This window comes from Schistocerca nitens, chromosome 4, assembly GCF_023898315.1.
Source record: "Schistocerca nitens isolate TAMUIC-IGC-003100 chromosome 4, iqSchNite1.1, whole genome shotgun sequence".
Classification (NCBI taxonomy): Eukaryota; Metazoa; Arthropoda; class Insecta; order Orthoptera; family Acrididae; genus Schistocerca; species Schistocerca nitens.
In genome coordinates, this window is record NC_064617.1 from 757,174,922 (window position 1) to 757,191,777 (window position 16,856).

Genomic DNA, 16,856 nt, shown 5'->3' on the forward strand with positions numbered 1-16,856 from the left:
TGCCACAGGTCCCCAAGGACTCGATCCCTCCTGAGGCCCTCCACCACCACTTTCTTTCAATCCTTGCCGCGTTTCAAGGCTCTGACGTATGACGTAGTCTATACTGACATTTCGATGGTTGCTGGTCATGTCTGTTATGCTCTTACTCTAGGGGATCGTTATGAACAACACTCATTGCCAGCTGGCTGCAGTGTTTTCACTGCCGAGCTGGTCGCCATCTCTCGTGCACTAGAGTATATCTGCTCCTGCTCAGGTGAGTCCTTCATTATCTCCCTGAGCGGTTTACGAGCTATTGACCAGTGTTTCCCTCACTCTCCTCTGGTGATGGCTATCCAAGTGCCCCTCCATACTCTTGCCCCTTGCTGCCGCTCTGTGGTCTTTCTGTGGACCCCGGGTCATGTCGGCATTCTGGGAAATGAACGTGTTGACACGCTGGCCAAACATACTGTTGGTGCACCAGCCTTGGAGAGTGACCTCAGGTCAGTTTTACGGCAGAAAGTACTATGCACCTGGGGTGAAGAATGGTGCACCCTTCCTTCACCCAACAAACTTTGGGCCATCAAGGAGGCTACCGGTGTGTGGCGCTCCTCCTTGCAGGTCTTTTGCAAGGACACTCTTGTCCTCTGCCGGCTGCGCATTGGCCACACCTGGATAACACACAGCTATTTATTGCGCCACAAGGACCCACCTTTATGTCGCTGTGGATCACCTTTGACGGTGGTCCACATCTTGTTGGACTGCCCACTTTTAACTCCACTCAGGCAGATGTTTGCGCTGCCTGATACGCTTCCTGCACTTCATACAATTTTAGACTGGGGTTTTTAGTGCGTTTCTTGGTGGTTGGCTTTTCTTGTTTTGTTTCTATGGTCGGCCAACCACTGTCACAATCGGTGTGATTGTAATTCCTTTTTTTTCTGGTCTCTGTGTCTTTCTTGTCCTGTGTTGTCTCTTGTCATCTCCATTGTTTGTTCTTTTTCATTGTGGGTGTTTCAAGTTTGTGGAAAAAGGGACCGATGGCTCTAGTAGTCTGGTCCCTTCAGTCCCACAAACCAACCAACCAACCAAATGCTATAATTATCAGCTGCCATTTCCCTACAGCCTGGCTGTCCTGATCACCTGATCTTAAACCGTGTGCCTTCTGGCTGTGCAGCTATCTGAGAGATGTTGTATTCAGTCCTCAGATTGCAAACTTAGCTGCATTGAAGGCATGCATTACACAACACATTCTGAATGTGACCCCAGAAACACTTCAATCAGTTGTGAAATGTGCTGTTTCTCGCTTTCGACTTGTTGCAGAAACCAGTGGACAGCATATGGAACATGTTTTGGGCCAGTCACATGGAAATTAATAATCCATTTTGATCTTGATTGATGCTTTTTATGGGGTTTTTGGCCTCAGGACAATTAAAAACTGAAGTGAGTAATGCTTGTTATGTGGTTTTGGCTTCAGAACAATTAAAAATCAATTTTTCCCATCTGATGTGATATGACCTTACTGTGGTGGATGGGCTTACGTAACCAAGAGTATCACACCTGTACACCCATGCACACTGAGTAGCACAGTTTAACATCAAACACATCTTAGGCACTGTTGTACAATTCACTTGTCATTTGTAGTTGAACATTATTAAAGTATGACCCTTAAAGCGCCATCTATTGAAACATTTTGTAACTATTTATTTCTTTTCTGCCATGTTTTCCCACTTCTCCGATAATATTCCATTGCAATTTGACGTCATTCTGAACAGTGGTGTTCTATGTACAGTGGTTTGAAAGTTTAACTTTAATTATAATCACCCTGTACATGTGCACATGCCACCTCAAAATCTCGGGGAACCCATTGGTATTTGTAAACATACTAAGCATTACGGAAGATCTTCTGTCAACTTTCGGGACTGGTGCTCCGTGCAATTTCAAATGTCTACCTTTATTTGATGGAACCTTTAAAGCAGCAATATCAGATTTTTGATTGTTTATCCCACTTTAAAATTAAAGAGAGTTGTGATCTCTGTGGAACTGACACTCACTTCTGGGTCCTCTATGTAGATATCGTTTGCATTTGATACAGCTCTGTCCATGGCACTTATCAAGTGTCAACTCCAGGTCTGTCTCTTTGGCCCACAACCACAACTTTCATTTCTCCTCCACTACAATTCAGATCCATTCCCTACTCCTTGATTTAATTTAGAACAGTGTAGTCAATCATCTTTATCATTTCCTTTCTTGTTCCCTTTTGGATTGAGAGTTGGAGAGAGCTTAATTTAGTTTCAGTAATATCATTCTTAAATTTCATTTTTTTGCTCTAATTAACTTTCTGGAAAAGTTTTTGGTATGTATGACCTCAGCTGTTCTGCACCGTGAATTGGTTTCCCAGAGGACTGTCCTACAGTTCTCATTTAAATTTCCTTCCATTCCCGTGAATTTAACACAGATCTGATATTTATAAGTGTTTTTCTTATGTAGTCTGCCAGTTTCCAATACTGTTCCACATTATATGATTTTACTACAATAATGGAAGTTACTTTTATCTGTAATGTTTACTTCTGCTGCTTCTTGTGGGAAGTACCTCTCTTCTGATTTTTCCATAAGCTGAGAGACTGAAAATTTGATGTAGTAGTAAGAGCTGCACCTGGTGTGACAGCTCTGTCCAGTTTCTCATCTCAAGTAGCTGACATGTTTTTTTAACAGGCTCTGAATCAGGTATGATCATAAACACTTTAATATTGAACTTGAATTATTAAGTGAAGTATAACATACTGATCACATACATGAGCTCAGGCTCCTACCAGAATTTATAATTAACTGCCTTATGTCAGTAATATCAGTAATTGCTTTATGTTTCATAGGGGCAGACATAATTTTAGAGAAATACAGCAGCTGCTAATGACCTATAACTCGTTACTTATTTTAGCCACAGCTTACTTTCAGAACTACAATGATGTATAATCCACATGGATTTGGACATGTTAATATTAATGCTATTCTGTGTGGGATACTTAGCTTTAATCAAAACCTGTTCGTTATTATGTCACAATATGTAAACTCAGACATTAAGAACCTATTGAAATGATTCTGCAGTGTTTCTTCGAACTGCAGGTCAGTGCATGCGCAGAGCTGTTTATGTACAGGGGAAGACAAAATATGGAAATACCAGAAACAGAACACATTACCATGCTTAATATGATTTAGGAAAACTGTTGAGATTTAAAACATCTTCCAGTCGTCATTGAATGGGTAAATACAGGTCCTGTATGGTTTTCAGGGGACTGTTAACATCTTACAACAACCTTTAGAATACATTATAGCTACATATACTGATATCAGGTTGCTAAGGAGGTATCCTTTGACTTCTGTAAACTCGGTGTACAACAAGGCTGCTTTCACCGGTGGCCCGGCTTCTGTTGGGGGTAGGACTGGAGTAGGAAGTGCTGGGTGGATGGATTGGACAGGTCTTGCACCCTGGTGCTCCACAGGGATGTGAGCCCTGTGGTAGGGGGGTTGGGACTGGGAGTGGCATACGGAACAACTAGGATGTTGGATGGCCAATGGAACACTACTACATAAGGGTGGGAAGGATATTGGGTAGGGTGCCCCTCATTTCAGGGCATGATGACAGGTAATGAGAGTCCCAACAAAGGATGTGGTCCAGTTGTCCCAGTCCTAGGTAGTATTGAGTGACGAATGGGAAACTCTTTTTGTAGAGTGCTCTTGGGGGGGGGGGGGGGGGGTGTTGAGGGGAGGATTGGATATATGTAGGGAAATGGCACAGGAAATCTGTTTGCAGACTAGGTCCAGGTGATATTCCCAGTCAGTGAAGATCTTGGTGAGGCTTTAAGCGTACTGGGCAAGAGTGCTCTTGTCAGTACAGATACGCTGTCCCTGGTTGGTAAGGCTGTATGGAAGGAAATTTTTGGTGTGGAAAGGATGGCAGCTCTCAGAACACTGGTGCTATTGGTGGTTAGTGAGCTAAATGTGGACAGAGGTGTGGATAGATACATTGGAGAGGAGTAAGTCAATGTCCAGGAAGGTGGCATGCTGGGCTGAGGAGGACCAGGTGAAGCAGAGGATAGAGAAGGTGTTGAGGTTGTGAAGGAATTAAGATATCTTGGCCCTTAGTCCAGAACATGAAGATATCATCAGTGTAACTGAAACAGACTAAGGGCCTGGCATTTTGGAGGCTTGGGAAGCCGCCTCTAGGTGGCCCACAAACAGATTGCCATAGGAGGGTGGCAAGTGGGTGCTCATGACTGTCCCACTACGTTGTTTGTGTACCTTCCCTTCAAAGGAGAAGTAGTTATGTGTTAGGATAAAGTTAGTTAGGTGTATGATGAATGATACAGTGGGTTTGGAGTCTGAAGGATGTTGGGAGCAGGTAATGTTAAATTGTGGCAACGCTTTGGGCATGAGGGATGTTGATGCCCCTCACCTTTTCCTTCTGGTTCAATGCTAGTCGCCGTTGACATCACTTCCTATTGCAGGGCTGTCACAGGCTTATTGTACTCCACCTGGTCAGACTATCTGTGAAAGCAGCCATGTCATATACAAGCTCTGCTGCATCCATTTTATAGCTTTTATATTGGTATGACTACCAACTGGGTATCCACTAAGGTGGATGGCCACTGCCAAACCCTACCCCAGACCATAGTAGACCACCCAGTGGCACAACATGTGTTTGAACAAAATATGCTTGAGTTCAATTGCTGCTTCACATCCCAGGCTGTCTGGATCCTCCCCTCCATCACTAGCATTTCTGAACTGCATAGGCAGGAGTTATCCTTACAACACATTCTCTGCTCTTTAAATTATTCTTACTTTAACATACAGTAACCTACTCTCCCCATACTTACCACCCAACAGTCTTGCACCCTCTTGTGGTATCACCTTCTCCCTATTCTCGTCCCCTCAGCCTTATATGTGACGCCCTCTACCAATCCACTTGTCCATCTTTTTCCCCTTTGAGCTATTTCTGGTCCCCACCAAGCTGCCACCTTGTCCCTGCACCCCCCCCCCCCCTTAGACAAGGCTCTTCTCTGCCTCTCCACCCATACCCTGCTCTCTCTCCAGCTTCCCCACTGCACTGCAGTTGGCTATTCACATGAGTCACATCCTGGTCAGAGCTGCTGGTGGCAGCAGCAATGTGTGCATGAGGTGTGCTTGGTAATGTGAATGTGTGTATTTTTTCTTTGCTGAAGAAGGCGTTGGATAATGCTATAATGTGTAATACTATTTTCACTGTGACTGTCTGCAACTCAACACATTATCTTTACACTGGGGCAAACCTACGTTTCTAGCATTTTTAGACTTAGAGAAAGCTTTTGACAATGTTAACTGGAATACTCGTTCAAATTCTGAAGGTGGCAGGGGTAAAATACAGGGAGCGAAAGGCTATTTACAATTTGTACAGGAACCAGATGGCAGTTATAAGAGTCGAGGGGCATGAAAGGGAAGCAGTGGTTGGGAAAGGAGTGAGACAGGGTTGTAGCCTCTCCCCGATGTTATTCAATCTGTATATTGAGCAAGCAGTAAAGGAAACAAAAGAAAAATTCGGAGTAGGTATTAAAATTCATGGAGAAGAAGTAAAAACTTTGAGGTTCGCCGATGACATTGTAATTCTGTCAGAGACAGCAAAGGACTTGGAAGAGCAGTTGAACGGAATGGACAGTGTCTTGAAAGGAGGATATAAGATGAACATCAACAAAAGCAAAACGAGGATAATGGAATGTAGTCAAATTAAATCGGGTGACGCTGAGGGAATTAGATCAGGAAATGAGACACTTAAAGTAGTAAAGTAGTTTTGCTATTTAGGGAGTAAAATAACTGATGATGGTCGAAGTAGAGAGGATATAAAATGTAGACTGGCAATGGCAAGGAAAGTGTTTCTCAAGAAGAGAAATTTGTTAACATCGAGTATAGATTTGTCAGGAAGTCGTTTCTGAAAGTATTTGTATGGAGTGTAGCCATGTATGGAAGTGAAACATGGACGATAAATAGTTCAGACAGGAGGAGAATAGAAGCTTTCGAAATGTGCTGCTACAGAAGAATGCTAAAGATTAGATAGGTAGATCACATAACTAATGAGGAGGTATTGAATAGAATTGGGGAGAAGAGGAGTTTGTGGCACAACTTGACAAGAAGGGGGGACCGGTTGGTAGGACATGTTCTGAGGCATCAAGGGATCACAAATTTAGCATTGGAGGGCAGCGTGGAGGGTAAAAATCGTAGAGGGAGACAGAGATGAATACACTAAGCAGATTCAGAAGGATGTAGGTTGCAGTAGGTACTGGGAGATGAAGAAGTTTGCACAGGATAGAGTAGCATGGAGAGCTGCATCAAACCAGTCTCAGGACTGAAGACAACAACAACAACAACAACAGAGTACCAATCTACCCTTTTTCTAATACTGTTGATACTGTAAGATGTGAAAGTACCAATTTTTTTCTCCAAATGGTTTTCTTAAAATTAGCTGATAAGTATTTCGTTGGTGGCTAGCTTGCATGTCGGGTCAACTTCACGCTGTCAATTCGTGATCAGGATCGACAAACATGGAGCGAAAAAGTTGTTGTGGTTCCCATTGACTGCTGATGTATTAAGAGCAATATCACATGTAGATTCATTATTTCTTTGAGTTGTTACAGTTGTGAGTATGTATGTAGAACAGCAAATTTGTGGAAGAGTAACTATAAAAGAATCCTGTTACTGAGATGAATCCCAAGTGAAACATTGCTTTGGTCATAAGCTTCTAAGTTGATAAAAACTCCAGATAAGATTTGTTGTTGTTGTTGTTGTTGTTGTTGTTGTTGTGGTCTTCAGTCCTGAGACTGGTTTGATGCAGCTCTCCATGCTACTCTATCCTGTGAAAGCTTCATCTCCCAGTACTTACCGCAACCTACATCCTTCTGAATCTGCTTAGTGTATTCATCTCTTGGTCTCCCTCTACGATTTTTACCCTCCACGCTGCCCTCCAATTCTAAATTAGTGATCCCTTGATGCCTCAGAACATGTCCTACCAACTGATTCCTTCTTCTAGTCAAGTTGTGCCACAAACTCCTCTTCTCCCCAACCCTGTTCAATACCTCCTCATTAGTTATGTGATCTACCCATCTGATCTTCAGCATTCTTATGTAGCACCACATTTCGAAAGCTTATATTCTCTTCTTGTCCAAACTATTTATCGTCCATGTTTCACTTCCATACATGGCTACACTCCATACAAACACTTTCAGAAACAACTTCCTGACACTTAAATCTATACTTGATGTTAACAAATTTCTCTTCTTCAGAAACACTTTCCTTGCCATTGCCAGTCTACATTTTATATCCTCTCTACTTCGACCATCATCAGTTATATTTTACTCCCCAAATAGCAAAAATTCTTTTACTAGTTTCCTAATCTAATTCTCTCAGCATCACCCGACTTAGACTACATTCCATTATCCTCTTCTTGCTTTTGTTGATGTTCATCTCATATCCTCCTTTCAAGACACTGTCCATTCCGTTCAACTGCTCTTCCAGGTCCTTTGCTGTCTGACAGAATTACAATGTCATTGGCGAACCTCAAAGTTTTTATTTCTTCTCCAGGGAGTGTATTACCAACTCCGAATTTTTCTTTTGTTTCCTTTACTGCTTGCTCAATATACAGATTGAATAACATCGGGGAGAGGCTACAACCATGTCTCACTCCCTTCCCAACCACTGCTTCCCTTTCATGCCCCTCGACTCTTATAACTGCCATCTGGGTTCTGTACAAATTGTAAATAGCCTTTCGCTCCCTGTGTTTTACCCCTGCCAACTTTAGAATTTGAAAGAGTCTTCCAGTCAACATTGTCAAAAGTTTTCTCTAAGTCTGCAAATGCTAGAAACGTAGGTTTGCCTTTCCTTAATCTTTCTTCTAAGACAAGTCGTAAAGTCAGTATTGCCTCACGTGTTCCAACATTTCTATGGAATCCAAACTGATCTTCTGCAAGGTCGGCTTCTCCTAGTTTTTCCATTTGTCTGTATAGAATTCGCGTTAGTATTTTGCAACTGTGACTTATTAAACTGATAGTTCGGTAATTTTCACATCTGTCAACACCTGCTTTCTTTGGGATTGGAATTATTATATTCTTCTTGAAGTCTGAGGGTATTTCGCCTGTCTCTTACATCTTGTTCACCAGATGGTAGAGTTTTGTCTGGACTGGCTCTCCCAAGGCCGTCAGTAGTTCTAATGGAATGTTGTCTACTCCTGGGACCTTGTTTCGACTCGAGTCTTTCAGTGCTGTGTCAAACTCTTCACGCAGTGTCATATCTCCCATTTCATATTCATCTACATCCTCTTCCATTTCCATAATATTGTCCTCAAGTAAATCACCCTCGTATAGACCTTCTATATACTCCTTCCACCTTTCTGCTTTCTCTTCTTTGCTTAGAACTGGGTTTCCATCTGAGCTCTTAATATTCATACAAGTGGTTCTCTTTTCTCCAAAGGTCTCTTTAATTTTCTTGTAGGCAGTATCTATCTTACCCCTAGTGAGATAAGCCTCTACATCCTTACATTTGTCCTCTAGCCATCCCTGCTTAGCCATTTTGCACTTCCTGTTGATCTCATTTTTGATATGTTTGTATTCCTTTTTGCCTGTTTCATTTATTGCATTTTTATATTTTCTCCTTTCATCAATTAAATTCAATATTTCTTCTGTTACCCGAGGATTTCTACTAGCCCTCGTCTTTTTACCTACTTGATTCTCTGCTGCCTTCACTACTTCATCCCTGAGAGCTACCCATTCTTCTTCTACTGTATTTCTTTCCCCCACTCCCACCAATTGTTCCCTTATGCTCTCCCTGAAACTCTGTACAACCTCTGGTTCTTTCAGTTTATCCAGGTCCCATCTCCTTAAATTCCCACCTTTTTGCAATTTCTTCAGTTTCAATCTACAGGTCATAATCAATAGATTGTGGTCAGAATCCACATCTGCCCCTGGAAATGTCTTGCAATTTAAAACCTGGTTCCTAAATATCTGTCTTACCATTATATAATCTATCTGATACCTTCTAGTATCTCCAGGATTCTTCCATGTGTACAACCTTCTTTTATGATTCTTGAACCAAGTGTTAGCTATGATTAAGTCATGCTCTGTGCAAAATTCTACCAGGCGGCTTCCTCTTTCATTCCTTACCCCCAATCCATATTAACCTACTATGTTTCCTTCTCTCCCTTTTCCTACTCTCGAATTCCAGTCACCCATGACTATTAAATTTTCGTCTCCCTTCACTACCTGAATAATTTTTTTTATCTCATCATACATTTCATCATCTGCAGAGCTAGTTGACATATAAACTTGTACCACTGTAGTAGGCATGGGCTTCGTGTCTTTCTTGGCCACAATAATGCATTCACTATGCTGTTTGTAGTAGCTTACCCGCACTCCTATTTTTTTTATTCATTATTAAACCTACTCCTGCATTACCCCCAGATATAAAAAAAAAAAAATGTTTCAAGGTTTTTGGAAATTCAGCACCCCAGTGAAATACGGGGTAAAAAGTTTTATGGAAGTAATTCATAATGAAACATTTTTAAAGCTAAATCTGTGAAAATTCCCATTTGGCATCTTGGTTAAAAAAAAAAAAAAATTCAGCATTTTTGGAAGGTCGACCCTGTGGGGAGGGTGAAAGCTTATATGGAAATATTGCATTATGAATGCATTTATGAAGCTAAATCTGAAAATTTGTATACCAGATACAGGTTTGAAACCCTAGTGTCAGACTTAAGATTTCAAAGCAAGATACAGGTTAAAGAGAAGTTGCATAACATGTTCCACTTTTACAACTTCGGAGGAATGTGATAATGATTTACTTGATTGAAAGATTCAAATAAATATTGAGTTGTCTGTTAATACACCTTCTTCAGGAGATATTGCCAGTAAACAATCTATTTGTGAGAGATTGTGTAATTTAGTATACAGCTCTGGCTGAAATGTTTAGAAAGTCTGGTAGTACTGGATGTTGATTTAACTGTTTTTATTGTAACATTGTGTAGTGATGACTTAACATTAACAATAATTAGAAAAATTATCAACAGGAGGAAAGAACAAGGTTCAGTTGTGTCTTTAAGTTTAGAATGTGTATTACAAATAATGATAAATTTAAACATTTGCCGGCCGCAGTGGTCTCGCGGTTCTAGGCGTGCAGTCCGGAACCGTGCGACTGCTGCGGTCGCAGGTTCGAATCCTGCCTCGGGCATGGATGTGTGTGATGTCCTTAGGTTAGTTAGGTTTAAGTAGTTCTAAGTTCTAGGGGACTGATGACCACAGCAGTTGAGTCCCATAGTGCTCAGAGCCATTTGAACCATTTTTAAATATTTATGGAGAACCAAGAAGAAACTAAAAAGATGTTTTGAGATGGATGATAAATGGCTTCACACCTGTGGTAAGCAAATTGAGGTACATGGGTCGACAGGTATATCCTCGAATGATTATGGGGGTACTCTTTTCGACGTCACTGGCATGTAGTTGTAACTATGTACCACGCTTCCTCAGGGGAATCACATTCTTTGTGATTTTTGTAGGACGATGACAGCGGACTGGAGTTCATTGTTGTATGAGGTGCTACCCCCAACATATTTGCAGCTCATGAGTCTACCTGTCTATCTAGTATGAATATAATAGAGGGAAACATTCCACATGGAAAAAATATATATCTAAAAACAAAGATGCTGTAACTTACCAAACGAAAGTGTTGCTATTTTGATAGAGACAAAACACACACACACACACACACACACACACACACACACACACACACACACACATTTCAAGCTTTCGCAACCCACAGTTGCTTCATCAGGAAAGAGGGAAAGACAATAGGATGTGGGTTTCAAGGGAGAGGATAAGGAGTCATTCCAATCCCGGGAGTGGAAATACTTACCTTAGGGGGAAAAAAGGACAGGTATTCGCTCGCTTGCTCGAGCATGCGTGCGTGTGTGCCTGCGCGCGCGCGCCCACACGCGCACGCACGCACACACACGCGCACACACACACACACACATACACAGGCAGACATATGTAAAGATAAAGAGGTTGGGCAGAGATGTCAGTCCAGGCGGAAGTACAGAGGCAAAGATGTTGTTGAATGACAAGTGATGTACAAGGGGCAGCAAGTTGAAATTAGTGGAGGTTGAGGCCCGGTGGGTAATGGGAAGAGTGGATATATTGAAGGGCAAGTTCCCATCTCTAGAGTTCTGATAGGTTGGTGTCCATGGGAAGTATCCAGACAACCCGGATGGTGTAACAATGTGCCAAGATGTGCTGGCTGTGCGCAAGGGCATGTTTAGCCACAGGGTTATCCTCATTACCAACAAACAGTCTGTCTGTGTCCGTTTGTGCGAATGGACAGTTTGTTGCTGGTCATTCCCACATAGAAGGCTTCACAGCGTAGGCAGGTCAGTTGGTAAATCACGTGGGTGCTTTCACACATGGCTCTGCCTTTGATCGTGTACACCTTCCAGGTTACAGGACTGGGGTAGGTGGTGGTGGGAGGGTGCATGGGACAGGTTTTACACTGGGGGCGGTTACAAGGGTAGGAGCCAGAGGGTAGGAAAGGTGGTTTGGGGATTTCATAGGGATGAACCATCTAGTATGATGGAATGCCACCAGGTGGTACTGTATGCATCCTTTCGTGACCCAGTGCCTCAAGTGACTTTCTGCTAGGTGGCCGCATATAGTTTTGTGTGCATTTTACATTGTCATGTCTTTAAACTTTATTTCATACTGTGAAAAACTGCTGCAGAAACACACAGCATGTTGAAGTAAGCATTTGGGGAAGATGCCTTAGGTCCTCAGCAAACTTACAACAGGTTTAAATAGTCTCATGATGACAGAAAATATGTTGACAATGAGTGACATTCAGGATGGCTGTCAGCCAGTGTTACACCTGAATATGTTGCTACTGCTTTGAATATGGTGCTGTAAAATTCTAGCCAGACTATCAAGGATGCATGCAATATCATAGGGCTATCTTTTGGTATGTCAGAGGATTTTATCTAATAAACCGCATATGTGAGGGATTGCTGCAGCTCATGCCATGAATTCTCAGCAACCACCAGAAATACGTTACATGGAAGTCTGCAGAGAACTTCAAGAAAGGTTTGAAATTTAACCAGACTTCCTTTCAAAGGTTTTTATTAGAGATGAAAGCTGGGTTTATGAGTATGATATCAAAACAGAGCAGTCATCAGAATGGGAGTGTCTGTTGTCCCATTGCAGGAAAGTATGGCAACTGAAGAGCAAAGTGAACTTGTGCTCACCTGTTTCTGTGACATGGAAGGAATTGTCCATAAGAAGTATTTCCCTCATTGTCAGTCAGTCAGTGCAATGTTCTACAGTGATGATGTCCGAGGTGGTTGAAGAAGAATGTAAGAAGAGAAGTCCATAAAAATGGCACATGGATGCCTGGTTTCTCCACCATGACAATGCCATATCACACACTGCTCTGATCATCCTGCAGTTTGTGATGGAAAAACAAAATGACCACTGATCCTCATCCACTGTATTCACCTGACCTGACACCAGGTGTCTTTTTTTAATTCCCCAGGATGAGACTAAAGTTGAAAGGCTTAATTCCCCATAATGAGACTAAAGTTGAAAGGCTGAAGATTTCACTCAGTTCAGGGGATTCAAGTATAATTGAGAGTTATAGTAAATTCTCTCACAAAAAATTGATTCCATGGAGCTATCAGTACATGGAAAAATCACTGGGAGCAGTGTATAAACTCCCAAGAGGACTACATTGAAGGTGATTGTGGTGAATAAGATCCAGGTAAAGTGTAATTTTATTTATTGATGTATCATAGGAACTTTTAGGGAGCACCTTGTATTTCTCCACATGTAATTTTCAATACAATGGTCTTCCTTACCCTCATCTCCACCTTCCAATACTATCCTACATACATTATCACCAAATTTTCTTTTTATATCATATTGTGAGATGGGGGTATAAGGAGAAGAAATTGGTTTGTAAATGGTATGAGGTACAGAGACAGCAGCAGCACTCAGTCTTCAGTCCCATCGGGACTATCCGACCGCCGTGTCATCCTCAGTTGAGGATGCAGATAGGAGGGGCGTGTGGTCAGCACTCTCTCCCGGTCGTTATGATTGTTGTCTTTGACCGGAGCCGCTACTATTCGGTCGAGTGGCTCCTCAATTGACATCACGAGGCTGAGTGCACCCCGAAAAATGGCAACAGCGCGTGGCGGCTGGATGGTCACCCATCCAAGTGCCGGCCATGCCCGACAACGCTTAACTTCGGTGACCTCACGGGAACCAGTGTATCCACTGCGGCAAGGCCGTTGCATGTGGTACAAAGAGGTGATGGATTAATTTTAACATGGGATGACGGGAATGGGATTTTTTTACTGACCTTCATTACTGTCATTCATTTTTATAATAGTCTTGTTTACATCCACCCTGTCATAAGAGATCCAAACATCCTTATTCATACTTCAACCATATGGATGAAGTGCATGTTATGGTCCACACCCTATTAAGGAAAGTATGTCATTATTTATGTTTCAAATAAGTAGAGATACAACCTGATTGTAGATGTATTCAATGTTGTCACACGTGCAGGAATTATAACAATATTTCTGTGCTGTTCAAGCACACTGAAGATCCCGCTTTCGTTTCGCTATTAGTCATTTCCCTGTTAACCTATGTCTGTCTGTCTGTCCCCCCCCCCCCACCCCCTCCCTTTCCCGCCCCTTTTGAGAGCTTCGTCGTCATGTATACTACATCTGTTGAGATGATCTCGTGTGTACCTATGTACTTGTTTTGAGAGCTTTGACTAGTTTTTTTATGACCCATCTTAAGGTAAGTTCAAGCATTTACTTACATTTACTTCTGAGGGGAGTCACTATATGACAGGGTACACCCCTTGGAGAAAGTTGCATGTATCTCCTTAGGCCCTGTTGTGGAGAGAGTATAAAGTCATCATTTTTTGTATGACCCAGAAGATAATTTAGAATTGTTAGTTGTATCCCCCATTAAAAGGATATATGTCATTACTTATAACTCCAGCCACGGGGTCTTTCGTTATTCGTAGACCACTCATGAGAGTATTCCATGTTGAAATCATCATATGAAGCTCCTAAAATTTGCTAAGTGAGCACTGTTGTAGGCTATATTTTCTCCCTTGGGTCCACATAGTTTAAATTAACGTGAGTCACTTGTGTTTATGCATCCATGGATTTCTTAAAAGCTACAATTTAAGCTTTTTTTTCTGCCAGACAATCATTGGTAAATGAAAACTATAAAGGCAAATGTTTCAGTAGAAATAGTATAGGAAACCAACAGATTTGAAGACTCTTTAAGGTTATTACAAGCTTGTATGCTTGTTCAATAATTAAGTGAACATGTAAGCACTACAATGAATTTCAAAATGAATTTATTTTTCTGTAGTTTTTTACACAAAAGTTCCATCACAAGGAGGAAAATTACATTGATAATGTTGCAGGATCATGTTTGAATATGTGCAAATGAAAAGTAAGCTGGTAAAGTGTACTGTGATAAAACTCTTAAATGTGTTTTATTTTTAGTATTCCATGCCTCTATCAGTAATAACAGAGCCCTCATAGGATCACTTTGTCTGTCCATCCATCCATCCGTCTGTTAATACCTTTCTTTGTCAGGAATGGGTAGAGGCATAAAGTTAAAATTTGTCAAATGCTAATGTCTCTGGCCTCTTGACAGTGTAAATAATTTAAGCTTCTAAGTCATACACAATTACGTTTGTACAGAATCTTCAAAGCATGAGTCCTACTTGTACTTGTACCCCCTCTCCCTCAAACATATCTCTCGATGAACACGTAATCAACATTGGTCTTAAAATAGTAGGGTGTTGAGATGAGTTTTCAGAGCTAGCGGGGGCAAAGCTGGTGATGTCAGTTATATAGATCGATGAAAATCACTATCACATGGCCCAGTGTTGATGCACTCTTGCCCAGGAAGATATCCTGGGGCTGGGGCTATTGTCTTTCCTTCTCAGATTTCAACATTCCTAGTCTTGTTTCCATTCTGACTTCGCTCTTTTGGGTACTGGTTCTATACTCCCTCCTTTACTATTCAGTAATTGTCATAGTGAGATCCCTCTCTTTTTCCATCAGTTTTGTTTCCCAAAAAACTGTTGTGAAGAAATTTAGCGGGATTATAAGCTCACGAAGAGAAATGTTATTGAGAAACATACGGTAGCAGCTCTACCTTCAGTACGGAGAAGCTTTGGAATGAACAGCTGCAAAATTGCCTTTTCTCTCAAATGTTATAATGCTTCTTGAAATACAAACAAGTTAGTCAGAAAACTAATATTTATTTGCACATTCTAAAATAATTCCATTTCATCATTTATGCACTCTTGAAAGAATTGCGTATAATTAACTACATAATATGGAGAAATTTATTAGGTATTCTCGTATGTCCCAAACGGATCATTTCCAAGGAGGAGAGAACAAAAGACAGCAAGCCATCTTATAGATGAAAGTTAACAAGTCAAATGACAGTGATGATGCTGAGTGTAGTTCCAGTGGCAAATATGTGCATTTCCCGTGTCATTGAAGTAGTAAAGGTACATTCTGTACTAGGTTGCTTGTGGTGTACAGTTATGTGAGTCTATTGTCATATGCAAAAGTGGACTAACTACATGATAATGTGCTGTGCTGCTCTCTAGGGGGTGAAGTATGAACCATGTTGTGGAGTACGCACTGAAGACATGTTTTCAATTGATCATTATAGCCATTGAACAGTGTGAGCTTCAGTAACATAATCGGTTCACTTTGCCATTTGAAATATATGAAAAATTCATTGTTTTTAAAACTTTTATGTATGCTATGCCAGCCTCATGAAAATACTAATAGAGAACACACATGCTGTAGGTTTACATAAACAAAAATTTTATCGTTGGAAGAATGCTTTAAAACTGCAAAGGTGAAGCACAAGAAAGCCCTAATCAATGCATGCAGAGCCATGTGGTGGAAATGAAAAGTGACAGTTTTTTTCAGCTCTGACAGTTTATCAGTTTTAATAAACAAGAAAAAAGTTTATGGACTAACTGTAGCTTGGATGAGCATACGATATATCAGAATAAACAAAGAGGAGCCCAATGTAATACATTTTAAGTAGAATTACAATGACAACACACTTCACAATGCACAGAACCTGAAGTATCCCAAAGGATGGACACTTAATGTCCAAAGAAGAAAGATCTTGTCAGTACTGTGCCTTATGCACCCTATTTACCATGATTTTTACAAGAACATACCAGATGTCACACAGATGGTTGGATATTACATTGTAGTAGTGTTGTCAGAAGGTGAATGAGATTCTTCAAAAGTCTGTTTAAATTTTGCAGGGCATTGTCTCCTAATAGCATACATTTTGTGCAGATGAATGAAACTAGACTGTTGCAAAGTTAACATCTGTGATAAGACAGTAAATAGTTAAATTTTCAATTTACTTCATTCTTACGACCATGATTTTTAAATGTTCGATATGGGTATTGTTTAAAAAATCAGTAAACACCAATGAATATGTCTACCTTCAATATATCAACATTTTTGTGTGGTTAACTTTGGAGCTGAATGTCTTGAAACATGCTATTTGTTGTTGGTTCACTCAAAATTGAAACCCTCCATATAAATTTCACAAGTAATTAACTGGTACAAAATCTCAATTACAAAAATACGCTTCTAAGTCCAGTACAACAATTACTGGAGTACTTTGGAGATAAACATGAGATGTAAATCCATACAACTGAGTGAGAGTTCAAAAATATATGGAAAATTTCTCTGAAGAAACTCATTGTATTTGTTTTAAGCATTTGATGTGTTAAACCATCTT

General features: G+C 40.9%; 1 protein-coding gene across 2 annotated transcripts in view; it reads left to right on the forward strand.

Moving 5' to 3' along the window:
• LOC126253051 (ATP-binding cassette sub-family F member 3) overlaps window positions 1-16,856 on the forward strand; it is a 139,423-nt gene that overhangs the window by 56,207 nt on the left and 66,360 nt on the right. The gene's annotated exons all lie outside the window — the stretch shown is intronic.